Source organism: Alligator mississippiensis, chromosome 3 (genome assembly GCF_030867095.1).
Source record: "Alligator mississippiensis isolate rAllMis1 chromosome 3, rAllMis1, whole genome shotgun sequence".
Classification (NCBI taxonomy): domain Eukaryota; kingdom Metazoa; phylum Chordata; order Crocodylia; family Alligatoridae; genus Alligator; species Alligator mississippiensis.
In genome coordinates, this window is record NC_081826.1 from 172,352,564 (window position 1) to 172,373,122 (window position 20,559).

General features: G+C 41.5%; 2 long non-coding RNA genes across 2 annotated transcripts; both read right to left on the reverse strand.

Annotated features, from left to right (window-relative positions):
- Positions 1–1,296: 1,296 nt before the first annotated feature.
- Positions 1,297–12,507, reverse strand: LOC106738751 (uncharacterized). Its single transcript, XR_001371888.3, has 3 exons — positions 12,405–12,507; positions 3,528–3,604; positions 1,297–3,090 (listed from the first exon to the last, which is right to left on the reverse strand). It is a non-coding gene; the product is annotated as an uncharacterized LOC106738751 (long non-coding RNA).
- Positions 12,508–14,487: 1,980 nt separating this feature from the next.
- Positions 14,488–20,109, reverse strand: LOC132249119 (uncharacterized). The gene is made up of 2 exons (XR_009460519.1): positions 19,917–20,109; positions 14,488–16,969 (listed from the first exon to the last, which is right to left on the reverse strand). It is a non-coding gene; the product is annotated as an uncharacterized LOC132249119 (long non-coding RNA).
- Positions 20,110–20,559: the final 450 nt, after the last annotated feature.

A 20,559-nucleotide genomic window follows, 5' to 3' on the forward strand; every position in this document is an offset into this window, starting at 1 on the left:
CAATTTGCCCCATATATTAGGTAGCATAACATCAGTTGAGATGCAGGTGATGGTTATTGTTAACACCAAAGCAGGGTGTGGCAATATTTGACATGTACACAGTAAAGATTAATGCCCCAGAAAGTTTAAAGTGTAAAACTGCCAAATACAATAGAAATAGAATGTGGTGCGAGAGCAGACATAATGAGAGCTGTGGCTGATCAGCATTTGTTAATGCTAAATAGAGGGAGTTTAAAGAAAGCCTCAGAGAAAAAGAGAGGAAAGATGCTTGATCAGGGGAAAGGGAGACAAACGTGCATTATGTTAGAATATAGAATTCATGTTTTGCTAGGATTTTCTATGCTGCTGTTGATCAAGCCTGTTTGGTGCAAAGATCCTTGTATTTTGTCCATCAGCTTATTTCCTACCACCAAAACACCTAACTAAAGCACAGTTATAATTATTCTCTGGAGAAGCCTCTTGGTGGAAATCTGCTTAGTGTTTATGGTAAGATCTAGGAAAGTACACTATGTAGAGTAGTGGCCTACAGTGTAGCCCTGTCACAAGCCCCTGGCTGCTATAAGGTTGAGCTCTACTGGACTGGAGCATTTATCGGCATATATGTAAATGTATTTCACTGCTCATCCCTGCCCTTTACGTAAGCGGTTCTTGTTATTTAAATTATTCTTAAAGAAAGATCATTTGCACAAAAATGTTTTTTTGACTTTTGTATTAAAAATACACAAGGTGCTAAAAGCACAGTGAGGGAGGTACCTGCAGGTGGCCAAGTCTGAACTCATCAAGGAATGTGTTATTGGGTAAACAACAAACCACCCATAATACATCTTTCAAATGGACATGCATAGACTTCTTATAAGAGGATTATGAGGAATTATAGTACATGGAGGAAAATATATAACAAATCTGCTATTATAAGGGTACATTTCTACTGAAGGGATTTAAGCAATTCATGTTCATTATTTATAAGTTATTAGAAGCCTTAAGACAGAAATAGAACTCCACTAAGAGTCTGATTCAAATCCCACAGAAGGCAACAGGGACTCCCACTGATTTAAATGGGTTTCGAAGCAGGCTCTAGTACATTTCTTGTATCTTATTTCAAATGGTCTATTTTCTGAGTTTTGTTTTGGTGGGGGAGATGTTAGTGGGAGTTTAGCAGACAAAAAGTTTGAAGTGAGCAATTCTTTGAACTTTACCTCCAAGTGTATTTGCTATAATAGTATCAACATTATGGAGGCTTTGTATTATCCTGTTTTAAGAATCAAAGTGTAGAGTGCTGAGGACATCGAGATTAGACAGAAGTTTTATTATTGTTATTAACATGTTTATTCATGTTTTATAGTCAAGAATAAAAACATTTTTAAAATATATGCTGAAGCATGATAAAACATCTACCCACATGAAAACTGAATGAAATAGATGTGAAAAACAGAAAAATAAGTGAAGAAAATTCTGTCTTTTATTTTTCTTTAAGACACTTTTTCTGTCATGATTTACAAAGAGAGAGAGAGAAAAATGGTGGGTTTTGGGCAGCGCAAGTCCCCTAGGATCTATAAGCATGATAACCTGCTGACCTAACATAGGGCAGCTTGAGGTCAAAGATGCTGGTGAGGGGTCGTGAAGAAGGGATGGTTTGGGTAAATTTGTTTACCTTCTGCAAATCCATTCTTCTGACTCGCATCTAGCTACAAATTACAAGGTTCAGTGTTCAACCCTCTCTACCCTCTCTGTATTCAGTACGCTACTCTGCCATAGCAACTCAAGGAGTTCAGGGAGGGCATGGTAGAGTAGGTCCTGTTCATGGACATAAGTGCATTTGTGGAGATTTACAAGAGGAATAAGGGATGTGGATTCCTGGAAACTAGGAAAATGGAAGAACTTACAGTGGGTCTCAGCATAAGGCACAAGTAATGCATCATGATATTGCAGGGAAGAGCATGAACCACTGCTTCCAGGGCAGAAAATTTGATGCCTGGAAGGGGTTTGAGGATGATGTCTTTAATAAAGATTTAATGGTGTAAACACCAGCCATAATTTGAACCATATACACAGAAGATACATATCTGTTATAAAGTTCAACTACAGAATCAGTCTCTTTAGTTCAAGATAAAGCTAACTTCTGCTTTTAGCACTGGAAGTCTTCAGTTCAATAACCCAGGGATATGCCAAGATATGCACCCTGATCTTATTTGACTGATATTGTCTTGCCTGGGGTGGGACTGAAACATAAAAGCAAGAGTTTCTATAATTTGAGCCAAAGATCCAGTTCCTGTAGCCAAGAGTTATTGGAGTCTGATATCATTTGTAGATCAGGCATAGTGATCATAGGTTACATACATGGTGGATCTAGAATTCTGAAAACAGTGTGTGTGTTGAGGGAGGTGCATCATTACATATAAAACAACATATTTTTCTCCAGTTAAAAATAAACTAGAAGCTTTACTAATGTGTTATGGCCTCGGGCTTTATTATTCAGTTTAAGATTGAAACAAAAGCCATAACTTCATTGAAATGGGTTAAAAACAATCTGCAGGGCTGTGAAATAGGGCTTTCATTTGCATGAACAGTTAACAGGCAGCATAACTGCAGAACAAAGGATAGCCTAATTGGTGGAAGATCAATATCATTAAAAAGAAGAGAGGGTCATTAACACCTGTGAAATGAAGAGTTTAGAAGGGATCAGGTCAATTCTAATGAGCCATGAAATCAAAGGACTCTCTCAGCACTGCCTGACTAGAAATGCTGCTGCAACTGCTAGGCAGTTGGTTTTAAAATTTGTTTGGAGCAGGAATCAAAGGACAGTTCAGGGACACCAGTGCAACCTCCTGGACCAGCCCTTGGTTACATAGGTACAATTTGAGTGTGCTATTGAATGTAGAGGCTAGAAAGTATTGCAGCATAACCCTGGCTGTATCGTGATATTTATACATAGTATACAGTGTTCTGGGAAGCACAGGTTTCTTTAGTAAAACTTGGAAAGGATGGAGCTTTTCCAAACTCAGCATGGCACAGGAGAGGCAGCTTCTCAAGTAGCCGGGTCAAGTGATGCCAAGCTTCTTACCTGTCTCACTACATCTACAAGTCCAGAGCCTGAGGAGAAGTGAACATTCTCATATAAGTGAGTTGCATGAAGAGCAATAGTTCTGTTCATTCAGACAAAGAGTACCATATTTACATGAATATAATATGACCCAGATTATAAAAAGAACCCCTGTGGCAGCCCTGCACCCTACTCACTGCACTGCCGGCATCCAGCTGGCCAGTCTACAGGCAGCTGGGCTGGCATCATGTGTTTGGAAGAAGGATCATAGATTGACCTGGCCCCTCAAAGCTCCTGAGATGAGAGGAGCTCACCAGTGGTGTCTGGGGGATGGGGGGAGAAAAGGAAGAGGCGCCGGGTGTGCCTCCAAAAGCCTTCCCTATGCTTGAGACAGACCTGGTACGATGAGAGCAGTGCCAGTCACTGGGTAGCACAGGTGTTCAGACCACAAAGGGGAAAACCTTGTAGCATCAGAGCACTTACTTACCTGCATCATTGAAGCTGGAGACTTTTCCTGGGACAGGGAGCTCTGGTGAGCCAGAGGACACTATGAATGACCAGATGCTGGGGAGAGAGGACCCAAGTATCAGCAAGAGATCAGCCACAGAGGTACTGAGGGGTACATACCGAACCACAACCTCACCTGCGTGAAACCTCACCAGCAGGTACACCCAAGACATCTGGGACAGGACCTGGACAACCAAAGGGGAATCAGTAGGATCCACCCAAGGAAGAACCCACTTGAGAGCCTGTTGATTTGGATCACTGCATTTGAGTGGTTGTGGGCCTAAAATTCCCTGGCAGGCAAGCATCAGGACCCCAAGGGTCATGGGGGCAAGAGAAAATAGCCCTCAGGACACTATAGCACATGGCCAGGCACCAGCCAACCCAGAGCATATGTCCCCACAGGGCCAACCCACGACATGGGATCACACAGGGGCTGAACAAGTGGTACAGAGCGCTGATGAAAAGCACCCAGCACAGTGAGCATCATAGCCCTGCTCACCTGCTCCATCTGCATGATTTCAGTTTGAGTCTAGTTAAGTCATCAATTTGCCGGTCAGGCATGTCATTACCACACTCCTGCCCAGAATCAAAAACAGGACTTCTGTGGGAGCAGACAGTGTCTGGGATAGCACTGGAACCAAGCCAGACCACCTGAGTGGAAAGGGGTGAGCTGTAGAGGAAGAGAAGCCTCACAGAAGACGCACCAGCTGAGGTGCTCAGGATCATACAAGAACAGTGGACAACACCTTCTGGTAGAAACTCAGGTAACACCAAGTTGCGGCAGGCAAGTTGACCCTGGTGCGGCACACCCAGGTAGGCAGGGCATGCTAATGGCACTGCTGCAAGTGTGGGCCTGCCACATTTTGGTGCATTGGCTGGGAAAACAAAGCAACATATGGGCCAGTCAAGCATGGATGAGGCAGGAGCCACGAGGCCAGAAGAGACATGATAGCAAACACAGGGGATGAACCTGCAACTACTGCAGGAATCAACACAGGTGAATTTCCAGGAAATGGAGGCCCATGGTATCTTGTTCTCCTGGCAGCACAACTTGACAGAGCAGCTAACCAAGATGCCAGTAAGGGGGAGTGACGCTCATGAAGGGTTCCGTATGCCCCAGATGGTAAAGGAAGATCACCCTGAGGTGTATTTAGAATCATTTGAGCACCTTGTGACAGCAGCAGGCTGGAACGTGAGCCAGTGGGCCCCCCAGCTGGGACCATTACTAACAGGCTGAGCTCAAGCAGCCTACCATGCACTTTCCCATATGGAGGCATTAGACTACCAAGCAGTTAAAAACACCATTCTTTACCATCTCAGGATTTCACCTGAACACTATAGGTAGCAGTTCTGGGCTAAAAAGCCTAAAAACCAACAATGGCCCCAGTTGTTGACCCAGCTGCTAAAGGACATTGGGGCAAGGTAGCTGAAACCTATAGAAAGAAAGATTATCTGTGGGGCTTTTTGAGATAATCACCCTGGAACAGTTCATATGGAACTTGGATGAACAAGCCTAGAAGTGGGTTCGGCAATGTCAGCCCCAGGACCTTGGATGAAGCTGTGCAGATACCTGAGACAATTGTTGAGGCAGTGGAAGGACTGTCCCATGAGTTTGGGGCTGAATCCAGGCCTCAACCTATGCCTCCAGGTAGCACAGAACGAGCCCATAAACCAGGTCCAGAACCCCAGGAAGGGAAGAGCACCCAGTGCGGTGTCATGGGGCACCTGACCTGGCACTGTCCCACTGGTTTTGCCCATTACAGTATGGACCATGGGTTTCTCCACTATAACCCAGAGCTGAAACTTGGGATAGATGGAATGGAGACAATGGACTGCAGCTTCAGTCAGGCATGCACGGGCCCATACCTCTCTAGGTCAATCATAGATGTGCAAGTAGGTGACCACACCCTTATGGCTATGGTGGACACAGGGTGTGTGCAAACATTAGTCCATGCCACTGTGCCGCTCCCTCCTCTTGCCCCCTCAATGCCAAAAAAAAAAAAAAAAAAAGGATCATTGTGCTAATTAGTCCTCACTCATGAGCCAGATGTTCATGTCACAAGTACTGGCATCCTCCAAAAATGTATATGCAGATGAGGCTCAGGGCAATCATACATGGCTTTATCTCATGGAGGGCAGGGCCACACTAATCATATGTGAGAGGCTGAAAGCAGGGAAGACAGAGGCTTTCTGAGAAAACTGTTTGAGGCCTCATTGGTGACATTTAAGGCTGGTGAAGAAATAGAAGTCACTGGAAATGGGAAAGAAAGGAGCAGCTCAGCTGTGGTAGTGAAGAGGAAATCAAAATGTATGCGATGTAGGGGCTCCCCATGACTTTAAAAAGAGTTAGTGCTGAGGAGGAAAGCACTTAATGGGCATTAGTGTATGCCTTATTTAGCTAGGCTGAAGTAACTTATTCTTGTGGTATATTCCTGTCAGCATGTTTGCCTTATATGAGCCATGTGTTTTTTATGCTCAGTGTTGATTGCATTTATTTAGCTTCATAGTTGGTTTCTGTCACTAAGACCATGCTGCTTTTGTCAGCAGTTTAATGATAGACAATGTATTTAATGAGGTTTACTTGTATGCAAATATAAGACAAGGGGCTTTCCGCTCCTCCCCCATCACTCCACACCCTTCCCCCCATGCTCATTTGGGGGGGGGGAAATCTCATCTTGTATTTGAGTAAATACGATAAATTGAAAGCAACCAGCTGACAATGGTTTGTATTCCTCCTTAACACAGATTCATTTGGCATGGTCCACTGAGCAAGATACAATTGCATATTATCAGCATTCTGGCGACATTCTACTCCGTGTTTATAAATGATCTTGTCAAATACACTGACTAATATGAAGAAAGGGATAGATTCTTGCCCAGTGCCGTATTTCAAGTCCCTCATTGATGACACACAGTGTCTTGACATCATTACTAATTGAATCCCATTGCATAGGTAGGGATAAAACCATGTGAAAAGAGATCCAGTCTCATAGAGAAATAACAAAAATCCACCTACTTAGGAACAGAAGATAAATCAGATATAAAAGTAACACTAACAAAGAAATGGAAATTAAAGATCTGGATCCAAAATTAATCAAAATACCCTGATTGAAAATAATATTCATGGCAGAGGAAATTACTAATAGTGAATATGGCCAAGTCAATCTGATCCATACAAAAAGTTTTAAAAGTTTTAAATTTCTGTGTGAAGCACAGAACTTGAATCAGAATGGAGGACCTGAGAGGCAATACATAGAATGAAAAAGATAAAATGAGTTACTGGGTGTCAGAAAGAAAGCAACTCTGAGAAGAGCTTAAAATGAGGACACAGTGAGAAAACATTGGGCAAATTGGCAGAGGACTGTAAGATGAGAAAATGGAATCATAGGACAAAGGGAGAAATCTGGTAGAAAGAGCAGGAAATAGGAGAAAGGAGGAAACGATGGTTTGAGGAGAATGATGTAGAATGTTATTCATCTACTGAAGGCAATGGAATCCTTATAGTGAGGTGAAAAGGAGTTAAATCACCCTTTAGACCAAAAAGACCAAGGAGAAATAGAAAATGATGTGAAGATAAGAAAAGGGAACTGAAGGAGGCAAAAATGGGCAGGCAGAGTTTAGAATACAGTAATAGAGTAGCACCATAATCAAACAAATGAACGGAGCTCTAATGTTTACATTCATTATCTCTCTCAACATGATGCTCAACTATTTTCTTGAGAAGAATAACACTATGATTTAAAAAAAAAGACAATTCCTATTAACACTAATTAGCTGCATAAGGGTCTCTCTGAGTGAACTAGAAAGTCACAGCTAATTCACAAGGAATTCATGCTAATTGCTGTACTTGCATTAGGGCTAAATTAATGTCAAATAATATGGAAAATTTTTAAAAGTCAAATGTAGTTTTATGTCATATGTTATTATTTAATTTATTTTGATGTTAAAGCATTAGGGCCAAAAAATATAAATATATGTGCTATTTATTGGGATCTAATATGTATAAACAGCTTCTTCTTTAGCTTCTTCATGATGTGTTTTTTAATAAACGGCCACTCTAAACTACTGACAAATTCTTATGGTGTTATATATTTCCTTTATAAAAATTACCAGAAATGTCTAAGGTAATTATTGTTATTACAATGAATACCTTAGGACATAACATAGTGTGAACATTAATCACACCAGCCATATGATGTGCGACTTATTAAAAAATGTTGCCAGCATATAATTAATTTTAAACGGCCTACAAATCAAGTTTTTGCCCAAAGTGATGATAAGTGCTTGTTCCCTCATGTTTGTAAATAGCAGTAAAGTAAGGATAAAGTCTAGTGGCACATTGGCACATTATCTCCCACAGTCAAAGTAAATTCAAAGTACATTCTTCTACCACTTGAATCCGTTTCAGCAAATAAATACTGCTAAAAGTATGGTTATTTTTTGTTCTCCTATTGGCCCCATATGATCATACCACAAAATAGCTACCATTAGGAGTGTGTGAAATGGGCTGTATTTGATTTGTATTTGGCCCGAATTGGGAACAGTGATTTGATTTGTTGATTTGGATCACTGTCCCCAATTCAATTTAACCGAATCTGAATGTGAGAGAATCAGCGATTTGACCATAGACAAAGCTTTAAATGGTTTTTTTTACATACCTTGAGGTACCAGGTGTGGCTCATAAACACTGCAATGGTGGGCCAGATGAAGTGTCCCACAGGAGCATGGGGGAGGCCCCTGCGCGCTTAGCAGCAAGCCCAAAAGTGGACCGGAAGTACTTCCAGTCCACTTCCAGGTCTGCCGCCAAGAGTGCACCCTCCCCCATCCCCCCCTCCCGGCTCGGCAGTCAACCACAGGGGGCACCACTCCCCGGCAGACCCAGAAATGGACTGGAAGTGCTTCTGGTCCACTTCTGGGTCTGTTGCCGAGCGCACTTGGGAGCCCCCTGCAGTTCTGTGGGACGCTCCATCTGCCCCACCGTCTCAGCATTCACGAGCCACCTGGCACCTTGAGGTATGTAGAAAAAACATTTAAAGCTATGTCTATGTCTGAATCACTGAATCTTTCTGAATCTCTCCAAATTGATTCAGAGGGCTCTGATTCGATTTGGAGAGATTAAAAGGTCTCCTGATTCGATTCAGATTTGGAGATCCGGCCACTGAATCAGCCCTAGTCTCTGCTGAATCAAATCAGAGCCTGAAGCTTCACACACTCCTAGTTACCATGACACCACACAGATTCATTTGTGTGGCTCAAAGTGAAGGACTGAGACAACAGAGAGACATTGGGCGTGTCTACACGTGCGCCAGACTGCGCAGCTGTTACAGCACAGTCATTTAATACTTGCTTAAGTAATGTAATGACTGCACAGTAACCACTGTTACTACACAGTCTGGACTCCACATGGGTCTTTTCCCACACTACTGCCCACTAGCTTCGTCATCACGGTTTGTGCCTGCCGATGTTACATCGCCATAGCAGTGAGCTATAGTGATGAAGCTCATTGCTACAGCAACGTAGCATCTTGTGTATATGTGTCCACTGTGTATCAAAGCCCACTGAAGGCAATAGGCGTCTTCTCCTGGTGTCAGTGGACTATGGGTTTCACCCCAAGGAGTCCCTGTTGATCCAGCCTGCGTTTTTCAGCACTTCCAATATTCTCTGGAGATAAGAGGATTTGGGGAGGCACAAGAAGTGCAGCCTGGAGCCCTTCATCTTTTTTGTATAATCAATGGTAGTGATGATGTAGTCCTGATGGTCCAGAAATTATGCAAGAGGCAAGGATTTCATAGGGTGGTATCTTTTATCGGACCATCTGCACGTCTTGCATTTAAAAGCTTGTCTAACTCAATCACAAGCATGCAGTTCGTCCAATAAAATATACCACGCTATGAAATCCTTGCTTGGTATAATCAATGGTATTGTTGTTGTCAATGTTAGGAAGATGGGATCATGTAGCTTTATATTTATTAGTTATGTGAACCTTTTCAATACAAAGTGTACAATCTCTCTATTTAGACTTAAGCAATTCCGATTGTATAGAGTATAGTGTAATCTGATACCTTAAATGTGAAAAAGTATCATTAGTGCAACATTAACGTCGTTAGGCTGAAAAACAGAAAATTCCAAAAATGTAGGTAGCTTCGACAATAATATCTAAACTATGTTGCCATTCATTTGGTATGTTTTATGGTGAAGTGTGAGAAGCAAGGCTTTTTTGTGATCCACTATGTTTTATTAGACCAACTATATAGTTAGGAGAGCTCTTGGACAAGCTTTTGGGCATCAGGTGCCCTTCTTTTGGTCTGAAGGAGAAGCAGACACAGGCTGAACTAAATATCAGAGAAAAGCCTCCATGCAAATGCAAACAGTCTACTTGGAGGGGTGGAGGAGGGCTGTGAGCTAAGAGTGGAGTGGTGTCAACAGGAGCCCCTTTATAAGAGAAAGGAAGTGCAGTAGAACAGGCAATCGAATTAGTGACAGAGACAAAGCATTCAAGAAAGTGGTGGTTATTATCTGGGAGGTGCAAAAAGTTGGTTGGCAGCATTTGTAAGGTTGTAATGAGCCATAAAGGTACTGTCTATATTAAAATCAGATTCTTTACTGTGCAAAAAAGTAATGAATTTCTGTTCCCAGGCCCATCTTCTGGAGGTGTTTTGTAAATTCCCTTTGAGCATGAGGAGTGTTAAAAGGAGTGTTTGTTCCTGATGGTGTTCACATATCTGTCTTTTTTTTCTTTCTTTTTTTGTGAGTTCATTCTGGTGTGTAATTCCTGGTTAGTTTCACCCAGACAGATTCTACGGAGGTATCTGGAACACTAGGTGAAATATACCACTTTCTGTGATGTGCATGCATAGAATCTGTGGATTCTGATGATTTTGTTGTGCTGGGTGTCTCTCCTATGGTGCTGGACTGTTGAGACAGGGTTTGCATCCATTTTGAGCCTGTAGATTGGTAGGGAGTTTGCTTCTGATGATGAGCTGGGCTAGGCTTGGGGTTGCTTGAAGACCAGGAGCTGGGAATACTTCCCACAAGATCTGAACTTTTTTGATTACAGGATGTAATTCTTTAGGTTAATTCTTTTGATTATAGGGTGTAAGCCTTTTCATGGGCTCTAGTATGGGATGGTGTGACAGCTTCACTGATAATTAAAGGCAATAGGCCTGTTCTTCCCCAGTTACCTGGGAAATGTAGCCTGCTGTCACAATCACTCTTTCCCTGGCTTCACCTCCTTTCTTTCCTGCCACACCTGGGTCCTTTTTCTTTAGCTTCAGGAGGCAGGTGGAAGGGTCAGGGGTTGCCCTTGCTGGATGTCTTGTTCAGTAAGTTCTCTCTCAGCCTCCTCCTCCTTAGTCCTGGGATGGGGATCCTGTTCTGTTACTCTTCCTTTTCTTCCCTTGGTAGCTAACCTTTTCAACAAGAGCTAAGCCTGGCTGGGGGGGGCAGTTCTCCCCTATATGCATTGCTCTTTATTCTTAGGTTGGAGCCACTGGTTTAAAGCCCATGATCTCCTATCCCATAATCTGGAGGCTCATCTCCTTTTCTACCTCTCACAGGGAATCAGGTTCACTGTCTACACCTCTGCGTTGTTCAGGCTCTTCTGGGACCTCCTTCCTCCCTTCATAGTCCTGCTACAGACTATCAGATTAGTCTCCAAAACTATCTGAACAAAAAAATGACATAAGCACCCCCTTAACAACAAAAACAATCTTCGCCTCCAATATGGCAGCAACAGAAAAAAAGAAAGGAAAAGGATCTACAAACTCATATCCTGTCTAATTAGTCTCTATCTCTTCATTCAAAATCTCTCCAGTAGGCTTCTTTGCCCATTTTTTCGTCTTTTCTGAATCCCCCTGCAGCTAAGTTGTCTTGCTCCAGCATCAGGAACTCCTCCCTGTGGCTCTGCGTGCCTTCTTCCCTGGATACTAGCTCTGGTCTGAGTCTAAAAGTCTTCTCCCTTCCCTTTGGGTCCTCCAGCAGGAGTTTAAAGCCAAGTAACTCTCCCTAGCCCACTTTCCCACAGCTGTGAAGTCATGAAACCACCCACAGTTTCCTCTGTGCGAACACCAGGCCTCTATATTTCCACCTTCAGTTCCCTTATGTTCTTCCCTTCTCTGTAACCCCTACAGCCTCTGTCCTTCCATTTCTCTTTTCCCCTGTCTAGTAACAGGGCCAGGGTTTCCTGTTACAGATCATATGTAACAACCTGTGTTTGGAATGTGACCAATTTAATATTGCTGAAGCTGCCTTTTAGTACTTGAACTTGTACCATTAATGTGGTATTAGCTCCAAGTGGCTTTTTTTGTAGATTGTTTCAGGAAATGACAATAACAACAATAATAATTCTAAGGAAAAGGAAAAACAAAGGGGAGTGAGAGAGTCCATGTCAATCTGGAGCAATTAAAATTGTGTAGTTTACAATCTCCAGAATGTCTAAGTTGTTGTTTCAACAAATATCTGTGGCTTTAGTTAGCTTAAACTTGCACCCATAACTAATCATAACCAAGAACATACTTCGAGATTTAATGAAAGTTTTGAACCAGACAGTCTCAGTGGGTATATTTCAGGTACTTACAAGTTCTTCAGATTAGAAAAGTTCCTTATTCTCAGAATTAGGTTTATACCAACTGTTCCAGTGTAGGTAGAAATGAGGATGAGAGGAATATGCAGACATAAAACGATTAGTCCAAAGGTTACAACATGATGAAAGCTGTCTTTTACACTAACTCCACCAGGGGCATCTTTAATATTGCTGGGTAGGGGGTAGGGCCCTCCTTTCTGCAAAGAGCTTTCTGAACCTTGCTTTGTCCTGAATACTCTCTAGCCTGCGGTTCTCGGATACCATAGAAAGACTTACATTTACAGTTCATCAGGCCACAGAGACAACGTCGCCTGTGTCAGGGCTACCTTGCCAGAGCTCTTCAAAATCACTGTGACTATATTCAGTGGTGTCCTCTCCAGCCGGGGAGGGGTGGGGTTGCAGGGCAAGGGTTTGTTTGGTCTTGTGGCTTCACTGTGCACCCTTGCTCTGCCAGGCAGGGGAGGAGCAGGACAGATAGCTAGTAAGTGTTCTTCTATGTACTTCTCCTCCAGTCTCCTAATTTGTGCAAGGCTCTAGAACTAGATTCCTTGTATGCCTTTCACGTTCCGGAGATTGCTGAGGACAGCCGAGCATAGGCAGTACAGCTGTATAAGTGCAGTACAGCACTACCACGTTTTGTGCAAATTGGGCTATAAAACATGCAACTGTTGGGAGATAAAGAGGGTGTTGTTGTTAGGCACAGCCCTGATAGGGATACCCAGACTATTATGCATATTAGTTTGGCAGTATGTCCACCCTTCATTTATATTCTTAGTAGTTTTCTATGGTAGCATATTCATGAACCTTATTAAGCAATAAGACTGATAATTTTTTGTAAAGCAGAGGAGGCCCACAATGGCCAATCTGACATTTATTCTGATCCCTGCTTTACCAGCGTGGTTTGCTAAGACAGACAATTTCCCTTCTCCTCAAGATATTTATACTGTCCTGTGAGCTCATTCTTCATGCATTTATAATGGAAATTCACACAGATCTGACTTTTACTGTTAACCAAATGTGTTGGACTAGCTGGTTTGGGAGTTTGGAAATGGAATGGAAAATATTTCACCTATTGGTCACTAGTTCAAATCTTGCCCAACTGTTTAGTGACTGAAAGATGATATGATTTAAAGGCAGTTTGGATATCTGCGTTAAAGAACATCAAGGCTTTAAAAAAAAAAGCCTATCACAACATCTGGCATCTTTATGATTTACCATATTTTTCTCACATATAATACAATTTTTTTTTCTTCAAAAAAACAGATGCAGGAAATATGGTAACAAGAGTTGTTGCTGCTTAAGCTTCTGCCAGGCAAAAGTGTATCTAATCCACAGGAAACAGAACAATGAGCAGGCTCAGCTTTCTGGCTGCTACTACTCAGTTACTTACTACAAGGAAAGAAGTTTTTTCTTAATTTTGATTTTCAGAAGCAAGGTATTTATCTTATTCTGGGGGTATGTGGTACGCAAGAAAATATGATATATTGTCTTTGAATATAGCATGCATTGGCCTTAGGCACTCTGCAGACATATAACAAAAAGGGGCCCTGCCCCAAAGAGCTTTCAGTCCAGACAACCCATACAAGTAATCTAAGCAGCAATGAGTACTTTATTATTATCATTATAATAAAGTACTTTTCATTTAGGAGTAGCTACCAATAAATACATAGAGACATGAGGAAAGCTGTGGAGAGCAGCAACAGATGTTGTCCACGTGCAGGGGAGAGCGGTAGGTGGTAACATTTTTGCATTTTCTTTACTGGCAGGCATGACAATGACTGAGAAGAACTAATAAAAGGGGCATCTATGTTCATATGATGCAGATTTTGTATCCCTACTTGAACCCCAAATTGTCTGATCCTAGGAGATCGCTACAGATAAATATAAACACTCAAAATGTCCAAAGTTGTAAATTAACTCTAAATAAGAATCCAGCTTCCAAAAATTTAGCGTATAAGCTAAATTTTAGTTTAAAGTTGATTTTAATTTTTTAAAATAATAATTCAAATAATTTTTTTTTTCATGACATTTGTATGAAGGAAAGCAGCGGAGTCTAGGTCTTCTCTACAGGGCACGTTATTTGACGACCCCAAAAAGTTATTTATGTAGTGAATGGCTTAGATACTTTCTATCTCTCCTTGTGTGTTATTTCTTAAAATTCTAATATCTCTTTTTAAGAGTACATTTTTGTTCATCATTGAATTAATTTGAGCCAGCAGATTGTAGTTTCTTATCCATTTTCTGTTCAAGTGCATGGGCACTTCTCAAACTTATGACACAGAATGTCAAGCTAGTGTGGTGGGAGAAACCTCCCTAAGGTCCGTTGTCTAGCTGTAATTTGATTGACAGACAACGCGGGTAAAGAAAGACAGCTGTTTATTTGCTCGAGCAAAGACCATAAAGCCAGCAAAAGGCAAAATGGCCCCCCCTCAAGGGTGAGGCGATCTTTTATACTTCTTACAACAAAGCAAGACTATATGGTTAACAAAAAGCAATACTTGGGGCGGTGCTCTACAAATCTTTGTAACAGCATATTTCTATTAAGCTGAACTAGCACTTTTTAAAAGCTAAAAGTTAAGTAACAGTAACGTTATGTTAGCAAAACCTTACACAGTAGAAGATACTTCTCAAGGACACAACCAGTAAGCTCAAACAATGGTTTCTCTGTCTTATCTTACTTCTAGCTGTAGCTGATTTTTTTTAGCACACAGACACAGATTCACTTTTTAACTCAGAAAATGCTTGTTGCAGTTAAAATGATTACTTGACACAAGCAAAGGCCTAGCTATCATTCTGCCTTGTGGTCAGCTGCATTACTAGGCCACAGGTCATGCCTTGTATTCAGCTGTAAAGCTAATACTTCTTAAAAATCCAAATTATTGTAAACCTAACAGTATGCTTTCAGAAAACTATTCTATTTCAGGGCAATGACAAACCTGCGGACTACACTAGTTCAAGTGGTAGAGAAAGATTTTTCAGTCAATCCATCAATTTTATATATATTATTTCTCACTTCCAAATATCTCATCTGTATACAGTAAAACTTTCATGTATATGAGGCTTAGCTTTTTACTGGTCATATTTTGTGGCATGAACTCCAGAGGCATTTTGAAGCTATCACTGAGGAACACAAATTTAATAATCATTAAAACTCACCTTTCCAGTTTCTATGGCTGACACAAACAGTGTCTGTAATGAGGGTAAAATCCAAAAATGCCATGGAGGAATGAGTCAAGAATCTAGGGCTTTCAAAAAAACTGTTGTACTGTTGGAAATCATTTCTAAACAAAACTGTAATTTAAAGTTAAAGTCCCATCATCATTTATGCTCCATGTCAAGTTCTAAAGGGAGAGGAAGTGCTAAGCATAGTTTTGACTACTAGAGTTAGTTGAAAAATGTAGAAATTTTAATTGAAGTTTGTTGTAAGAAGTTCTCTATTTCATTTAAAAACTGACAACTTTTATATGGTCAGAACACAAAACATTCATGAAAAACTTTTTTTTTTTTTAAATCCATGCAATTTTATAAGTATCCATGCAATTTGAATTTATATTTAAAATGTTTGCAAGATTTCTCCAATACCAAAATAAATTCCAGAAGTAAATTGGTTTGCTACAGTAGTTGTTTGTCTCTAAAGAAATGGGACAACTAAGATGGGTGTAGCAGGACAGTCTGGTCCTTTAAGTGGGGTAGACATCTGTGGAGTAGGAGCCCAGCTGTAGGTAATTACCTGGCAGCTAAAACCTAATAGGAAAAAAAGCAAGCTACTTGATCTGGGGAAGGAGCAGTTTGTGTTTAGGAGGCAGACTGCAACCCAAAAGAGCTTGCATCTAAGAAGAGCCAGAGCTAAAACGGCCTTCTGCTGCCTTACAAGGACTGGCTGAGGGGCTCCCAGGTGAGCAAAGCCAGCTAGTGAGGCGGCAGGTACTCAAGATGACTTCTAGGCTATTATTTGGATTGGCTGAGGTGCTTCTAAGGGGACAAAGCCTGCCTGCATGGGAGCAGGTACACTAACCCACTTACAATGGGATTCAAGCTTTTAGCAACAGTAATTAACAAGACAGCAATTAGATGCTAGATTAAAGCCCTCCTGACTGTTTTAGCTAGTATATAATTGTGAAGATTGGTTTCTCCTCAGCTGGGACATAAATGATCCCAACCATGCAATCTGCCCTCCCCATAGAACATGGTTCAATGTCCCACAAATTTGTGGGCCACAAAAAGTGTCCAAGGTGATCACCTGAAGATCCAAGTGATTTACCAACTGTCTTCTGAGGCAGTGCCATCTTTGCCAAAGTGCATTTATGTTTGGACGCTTGCTTGCAATCTTCAACTTGCTTGCAACATCTCATCTGTCAGTATATGTCAAGGAGATTTTGTTTCTCTTCTACAGGAAAAAAAAATTAAAAATATTCTATGCACTTACAATAGTAAGTTCTACCACGTCGGTTACATTTCTCCTTGTCCTCTTTCTAAAGATGCTTTTGGGCTGCCCTTCCTCTTCTCAATCTAGCTGGGTGGAACATCTACTGATTCTTTTTTCTCACTTAGTCACAAACTGCCAATCTTCTTTTTCTTCCTTTTTCTCCTGTTCCTTTAAAAGCAGCTTATTTTCCATCTGGGGTTGTGAGGCTGATGCATAGATCTGGTTTTCCAGCAGCTCTTCAGATGCTACTTCAGTTAAATCCCTGCAGTTTGAGACCTCAAATCTTTCCCTTTATTGAAGCCATTAACTTGCTCAGGAAGTCTCCATTTTCAGGAAGGAAATTGAATATGGCACATCCCTTGAACGGATTGATTCAGCATGGACCACTATCATTTGTTATGCAGAACTGTTATTCCTAAAAGAAACAAACACATTTACATTCTTCTAGCAAACTTGCTCAGAGATTCATGGTAACTTCTGTTCAGCTGCTCAGGAATCTGATTTACAACTGGTTTATATACCTAGCTGTGCCTTTCAGTACTACACCTCACTAATTAGGTTTCAAACACATTGCATCATCAAGGGCCCCAAAACAAAACTACTGAACTCTTGCCAAGGGAGAGGAGGGAGCTTGGCTTCGGGCTTCCCCAGCCTGTGCTGGAAGTGGGGGTAGATTGGAGACCTCCCAGGTGAGGGCAGCCCTTTTGGAGCCCAAGCTGGGGAGGCTCCAATCCACCTGCCGCCCCCATCTGCTCCCCTGCCTCCAATGCAAGCTGGGCAAACCCCAGGCCAAGCTCTCTCCCCCTCTCCCATTCTGAAGATAGCACTGGAGCTGGACTGGGGGGGAGGGGATCTAGGGAAGAGAAACTGTAGGCATGTAGCCAGCTGCAGAATGGAGCTTGATGCTCCACTCACCCAACCCAACAGAGAAAGTCTGTTGGGTCAGAGGAATTGCTGTAAGTCATGGCGCTTCTTATGATGTCAGCACACTTTATCTTCAACAACAACATTTACAGTTATTCCTTGGAAACACTCTTCAGCTTGTCCTATTTACCTGCTGATGGAAAGGGCAAGTGGGCTGACTTCACTGGCATGACACACAAGACCAAGTTTTTAGGATCTGATTCTTATTCCCTATTGACAGACTAGACAGCTAAAAGAGGTAAACATGAGGAAAACAGCTCATTTACTATATAGTGAAAACTATATTGCTGAAAAAATAGCTATAAGGCATACGTGTATAGTTCTTCCTAAATATACCACCCAGAGGAATTTAGAATCAGATATATTATTTTTTCATTTTGAGCCTATAAAATATTAAGGAAGGCATGCAGTCTGAAAGACAAGGATGTCCTTGAAAGAAAGAAAAAACATACTCCTGTTATTTCTATATTTATATGGCTGACATTTCTCCTCTCATTGGAGCTCTATAATGATATGACTCAGTTAATCGGATTGAAAGAAGTGCTACTATGGGTTGTCACATTAAGGTACAAATATGAAATTCTGTATTCATATACATATACAAGCACAGTGATGAAGATTTAATATTCAGGCTCTTTGTTCATTACTTGGATGGAGGACTTAATGACAAAATGGTCAGGGTAGGAGGCCACCCAAAAAACAACTATGCATGTCAAACTGCCAGACATATAAGAGACTCCTCTTCTTCCCACATTTATACTGCAAACATAATTCAGGAAAGCCACTCAATGCAATTTTTTGTCCAGCTGTCAGGAAAAAATGTGTAACATTAGGTGATCCTTACCTACAAGCATCTATTCATGCTCTCCTCCCCTGGAGGGAATTTAAGGGAAATTTGGAAGTTCAGAATAAGTTGATTTGTGCACTTTTAGTAACACTTACAGAAAATGAAGGGTTGATTACTATTGTTCAATAGAATAGCAAAATTTAATGTCTCAGTGTCTGAATGGTTTTCAAAATTTAAGACCAAAGGGAAAAGTTATCTGGAGCATCCAAGTAAAAGAACGATGGAAGATAACTTGTAGTTTTATTTGACTAGTGACATTTAAAGGAAAGATATATGAGAAGGTAGTTGATGAGTCAAAGTTATAAGGAAAGGTTCTTAGATTTTAGATTCTCTTTCCCTCTGGACATCTATATATGAAGCATGGGCCAATTTCGGAGAAATGACCCCAGTAATTGCACCTTAAAAATTGTGTATGCACCTTGCCTTCATCTACCTAGTCCAATTCTTCATGTGCACCCTGGGTACCTAGACATGCACTTACTTCTTTTACATACACAAACACCCCAAGGGCACATTGCTAGTACAGGTGAAATTTCACTTTATATGAAATACAATGCAAATGTAGATCTTGGTGACAGAAGTCTCAAGAAATGAACGTGTGACAATAATTTGTACAAATAATTGCCCTGCCAGATCTTGTATTTTAACATGTCACAAAAATCATATGTTCACACAGAATGACACCCTCATGTTATCATGCACACATGCTCTGTATACGTACAGGAATTTTGTATTTGTGATGCCTCCTTATCAACATATTGGGTAGAAACCTGCATAGAAAATAACATTCATCTTACTTTACTGCTCAAAATGCATGTAAGTAAATTGTATACTCAGATACTCTTAACACAGTTTCTGTTTACTTCAGAAAACCAAGATATGTGCGAGAGTTGCATGTATATACCGGAAGGCAAAACATGACCCCTTGATTTTTGTCACTATAATGTTCAATTTAGTGCTACATGTCCCTTGTTAGATTATTTTCAGGGGTGGAATTTAAACAATTTATAGGGACCAAAGTATTTATCTTATATATGGGGCTTATTCATCCAAGTGTTGCAGGAGATCCCTCACTTGTTTGGGACTGATTTTGTGTAGCCTGTTGTCTTCCCCATGTAAATAGCCCCTGTTTGATTTCAGGAATACCAACATGAAGTATACATTTAGGAGTTTGGCTTTTTTGCAGGCATCAACTGTGGGCTGCCCCTGAGCATTCAGTAGGGGTCCCACAGTGGCTTTTTCTTGCTCTCTATGTAGCTGTAGGAGGACTTTTTGTTGTCTTTTATTCTGGTTGCCAGCTTGATCTCCATGCTTGCCTTGGTTTTCCTTGTCTCATATCTGCAGGCCCTGGTGATACAGGTGTAGTCCTCTCTGGTTGCTGAGTCATTCTTCCATTGTTTATATCAGCGCTTCCAAAGCTATGACAGATTGTGCACCACCAATGTAAAATGATACAACCTTAAGTACCACCAGCAAATTTTTGTCATATTGTGAAAGAGAGAGAGCCACAGGGGGCAAGAGCACTTACTAAAGATAGAATCAGCTGCCCCGGCCCCACAGCCCCAAAGGGTTCAACAGAAATCCTCCTTACCCAGGTGTTTCTGGAGGGGACGGGCTGGGAAATCAAACTTCAATATAAAGAGGAGCCCGGAGCAGGCAGGGAGGAAGAGTACAGGATGGGAAGGAGAGGAACCGGGCTGAGCAAGGCTGTGGGAAAACTTGAGAGCAACTTGGAACGCTAGCAGGAGGCTCCTGCAGAGAGGGAGCTCCCCAGAGAAGACTTAGAGGCAGGATTGGTGGAGTGGCAGTACCAGGAACTGCTTGTGATCTTGCCAGCAGCTGGCAGAGCCTGACTGGGGAAAGTACCGTAAAGACCCTAAAAGGGGTGCAAAGCAAAATTATCAATGGTGAATCCAATGTGGGTGAGGGGACTGTAATGATCCCAACAAGAGGCTGATAAAGAGCTGCCATAAAGACAGGAACAGGTGAAGGAGAAAGTAACCTCACCGAGTATATATATATTTGTTGTTGTTGTTGTTGTTGTTGCCCAAAGACGGGTGAACAATAATCCAGGATGGGAGCCCTTGGTTTCTTTTTTTTTTTTTTTTTGACGGAGGCCCTGGGAGAGAACCCAATGGCCGAACAGCAATGAAAGGATGATTCAATACCCAGTGGAACAGTCGAGTGTGTAGGGGATGGTGGAGCCCTCAGGAACATAGGACAGTGGACGACAA